Consider the following 4,927-nt stretch of genomic DNA (forward strand, 5'->3'; position numbering starts at 1 on the left):
TTGCATATCCATTGGAGTTTTTGCGGTTCCATTCGAGTAGGTCTTAAACCTCTCTAGGATCTTTTCAGCATAGTGATCTTGAGACAGAGTAATTCCATCTGAAGTCCGAATGATCTTAATCCCAAGAATGACATCTGCAAGTCCCATGTATTTCATGTCAAATTTTCCATTGAGCATGTTCTTGGTTTGTTGAATGATATCTTTGTTACTGACAATAATCAATATGTCATCCACATACAGACATAGAAAGATGTATCTGTTTGGAGTACATTTGTAGTAGATGCATTTATCACATTCTTTATTGCTGAAACCATTTGACATCATCACATTGTCAAACTTTTCGTGCCATTGTTTTGGAGCTTGTTTCAGTCCATACAATGATTTCACGAGTCTACACACTTTGTGTTCTTGACCATTAACCTCGAAACCTTCAGATTGTTTCATGTATATCTCTTCTAATAAATCTCCATTTAGAAAGGCAGTTTTAACATCCATCTGATGGATTTCCAAGCCTCGCAAGGCTGCTACACCAATCAATATTCTGATCGAAGTTATTCTCGTAGCTGGAGAATAGGTATCAAAGAAATCTAGACCTTCTTTTTGTCTGAATTCTTGCACCACAAGGCATGCCTTGTACTTATCTATAGAACCATCAGCTTTCAGCTTGGTCTTGTAGATCCATTTACACCCTAGTGCTTTGAACCCTTGAGGTAAGTCAGTTATCTCATAGGTATGATTCTGCATTATAGAACTCATCTCACTATTGACAGCATCCTTCCAATAAGGAGCTTCAGGTGTAGACATGGCTTCTATGTAATATCTCGGTTCATTCTCGACAAGAAAGAACTCATGAAATCTTCACCAAAAGATTTTTCCTTACGAGCTCTTTTGCTTCGTCTAGGTTCATCTTCAACATGTTCTACTTCCATCTCATTTACAGAAGTATTCACATCTCTTTCTTCATGAGTGCGTTTAGTAGTTTGCTTATCCCTATATGGAAATATGTGTTCAAAGAAAGAAGCATTCCTTGATTCCATGATAATATTCACTTGGACATCTGATGCATCTGACTTATGTACTAGAAATCGATAAGCACTACTATTGTGAGCATATCCGATAAAGATACAGTCTACAGTCTTAGGTCCAATTGTGACCTTCTTTGGAGGTGGCACTGCGACTTTTGCTAAGCACCCCCACACTTTCAGGTATTTGTACGAAGGTACATTACCTTTCCAAAGTTCATACGGTATTTTGTCAGTTACCTTATGAAGTATTTTGTTGAGGATATAATTTGTGGTAAGCAGTGCTTCTCCCCACAGATTCTGGGGTGTCCCAGATTCCTGCAACATAACATTCATCATCTCCTTCAGAGTTTGGTTTTTTCTTTCTGCAACTCTATTAAATTCAGGTGAATAGGGGGCCGTAGTTTGATGGATAATTCTGTTTATCTGGCAAAACTCATTGAAAGGTCCATCATATTCTCCACCCCTATCACTTCTGACCATTTTGATGGTCTTCACCAGTTGCTTTTCAACTTCGAGTTTGTACTCTTTGAATTTATCCAAGACTTCATCTTAACTACGCAGCAAGTACACGTAGCAGTACTTTGTACAATCATCAATGAAAGTCACAAAATACTTCTTACCACCTCTTGATGGTAGATATTTTAAATCGCACAGATCAGTGTGGATTAATCCAAGAGGTTCGGTTGTTCTTTCAACATGAGGTGATGGTATTTTTGTGAGCTTTGCTTGGACAAAAAAATTCACATTTGTCTTTGCTAATTTTGCATTTTGGAATCATGTTCAAATTCATCAGTCTTTGAATAGACTTATAATTAACATGTCCTAAACGTTCATGCCAAATATTAGAAGACTCAACCACATAGCAACTGGATTCTTATTAATTAAATCTTTGGAATCAGGATTGTCATTACAGACATTTTGATCAATCCTGACTTAACATAACATTTTCCTATGAAAACACCATTCTTCCTAAGTATCAGCTGGTCAGACTCAAAGTTGATTGCAAAACCATGCTTGCTCATTAGAGTACCAGAGATCAGGTTCTTCCTCATGTCTGGAACATGCTTCACGTTGTTGAGAGTAACCTCCATGCCTGAAGTCATATTCAACACAACTTTTCCAGTACCTTCAATCTTGGATTGGGAGATGTTTCTCATCTTCAGTTGATCATCAGTCTTGCACTTCTGATAGGTACTGAACATCTCTCTGTCAATACAGATGTGTGTGGTAGCACCTGTGTCATACCACCACGCCTTGAGGTTTTCTTCCACCAAGTTAGCCTCAGTAACCATTGCACACAGGTCTGCTTCAGTCAAGTGAGCTTGGTTGTTCTTAGACTTAGCCTTTCGGCGACACTCTGAAGACTTATGTCCAAGCTTATTGCAGTAGTTGCACTTCCCATTGAACTTGTTCTTCATGGGTTCTTGACCTTGCTTTTTGAAAGCAGTGTTGTTTTGTGGAGGAAACTTGTTAGGCACAGCCTTGTTGGATGGTTTGCCTTTGCCCTTTTTCCTGTACTCAGCCATGTTTGCATCATGGGTCATGATATGACCGTCTTCTTTTCCAACTCTGTCACGTTTTAGTGACTCATTCTGCAATCTGGAGATCAGATTTGCTAGAGACAGGGCATTTTGCTTGTAAGTAAGATAGTTCTGGAAGTCTGCCCAACTTGGAGGTAGCTTCTCAATGAAGCAGTTCACCGTGAATGTCTCACACAGCTTCATTCCTTCAGTCCTAATTTCTTGAAAGATTAGTTCCAGCTCGTGCACTTGTGGCATGATGGGACGAGAATCCACCATCTCAAACTTGAGAGTTTTGCTGTAGCGAATTTCCCAGAGCCAACATTGTACGACTTGTACTTATTTTCCAAAGCATCCCAGAGTTCTTTGGAAGTTTTGACCGCACCGTACACATCGAACAGCTGGTCTACCAGGCGATTTTTGATGTGCCCTTTGCATAGGAAGTCTGAGTGCTTCCACGCTTCAATGGGAGCCAAAATCCTAGCATCTTTGTTTCCTTCTGGCACTGTTGGGGGATTCTCTGTGAGGTACTTGCTCAGCTGCATTGACGACAGAAAGAAGTGCATCCTTTCTTGCCACTGCTTGAAGTTCGAACCATCGAACTTGTCGGGCTGAAGTCCCGCGGTTACCGACGCTGGCATCCTGGCTTCACCTGAGCTTCCATTGGTAGTCATGTTGACATCACCGCTAGTCATAGTTGAATCTGTTCACAGAAAATAACCGATGTTAGTATTGAGAACCAGGATTCAGATCAGCAATTAAAACGTTTAAATCGCTATGAACAGTATTTTTCAGAAAAGGATTCGCTTTGAGTTTCCACAGATATTACCAATAGGTATTCTTAGAACTCGAAAATATGTGTTCCCAGAATCGTCTTTTGAGGACGTTCTTGAACCCTAACACGTTTTGCGGACCTGTCTATGACTGCCGCATAAACCGTTTCAGAAGATTCGTCTTTAACAGATCAAAAGTTCTATGAAATAGCTAAGAAACTTTCGCAGACACTTTGTAGATCGATTTTAAAAACTCTTTTTTTCAAAACCGTTTATAAACATTGTTTCGCAATATTCAATCCGATTCAAGCGATAAGCAGGAAGCAGATTTATTGAGTTAAGATTGTATGGCCGCAAAAATCCGATTGAAATCACGAATAGAAAATAGCAATATTATAAACGATATGTTAAGGTAAGAGATTAAAACGAGAGTTTAAAAACCGATTGAAAACAGACGAAAAACAGGGAGTCGAGATATGATCTCTTTCCTTAACTCAATAAATCGCCCCTAATGTGTGACAGTTTGTTGCGAAATTTGAATCCCAGGATACAACCATGATGAGACTATTATGCAACACCCGTAATAGATTTGCGAACTGAAATTACTACGTTATAGCTCTCGAGACACTTACGATATTAAGACGAGAGGGATTTGCTGGAAAAAATTATTTGCTGTGTGTTTGGTGTATTCGAGAATTCGATGATCTAGAATGAGAGAAGAGGGTGTCTATTTATACTGGAAGGTTCAGCTTGATCCGCAAGGAATAAGCTTTGGTGAAAAAGAATATTCACCAGATATTTTCCTTTTCCCGCAAGTAAAAGGATTCGGAAATCTTCCGTTATTATCTGGACGCAATCTTTTATTTCCTAAGATTTATCCTATCGATATGCAAAAATTATTTCGCAGGAACTAAGAAGTCCATGACCCACACCCAGCTATATAGAGCCCAAGAGCCAACTAAAAAATGCAACAAGCAACGAGCACGAGCCCGGCACCGGCGACGGCGGCGGCGACAGTGCGGGTAGGTGTTTTTGCATAATGTCTTTTCACTTTCACAATACTGTTAACCCTTATTGTGAGAAGGCCATATATATACAAGAGATTTTTCTTCTTGGTGAGCAATGTGGGACAAATACACTTCCACTAAACTTCTATTTTTAGTTATAGCCAATAGGAACATTTCATTTCCATAGGCTCAAACCCCAAATCTCAAATGAATTTATAAGGCCCATTTGCTTATTAAACTTCATTTCTTATTCACACACAAACTCAATATTACAAGTCTAAATGCTTATTAATATTAGGTTCCAACAGACAATAGGTGGAGCTTGACGTATGAGCTTTGAAAAAAATTCAAACGAGAAGAAGAATATAGACAAAGAGAACTTGGACGTGGAGATTCATGAATTTTTTGATGGTATTCGATCATGAGAGTGACTCCATATTACTCTATGAGAAGCACGGTTTCGACTAAGAAATTTGAATAAATAATAGAAGAATGTGGGTCCGGTGGATTTTAGGGGAGGGTAGAATATTTCCCTTCACATAACAGTGGTGATTCTATCAGATGAATTAGGTTATCGTCCCAGCGTCCATGCAACCAGACCG

Source organism: Eutrema salsugineum, unplaced genomic scaffold, assembly GCF_000478725.1.
Source record: "Eutrema salsugineum unplaced genomic scaffold, Eutsalg1_0 scaffold_7, whole genome shotgun sequence".
Taxonomy (NCBI): Eukaryota; Viridiplantae; Streptophyta; class Magnoliopsida; order Brassicales; family Brassicaceae; genus Eutrema; species Eutrema salsugineum.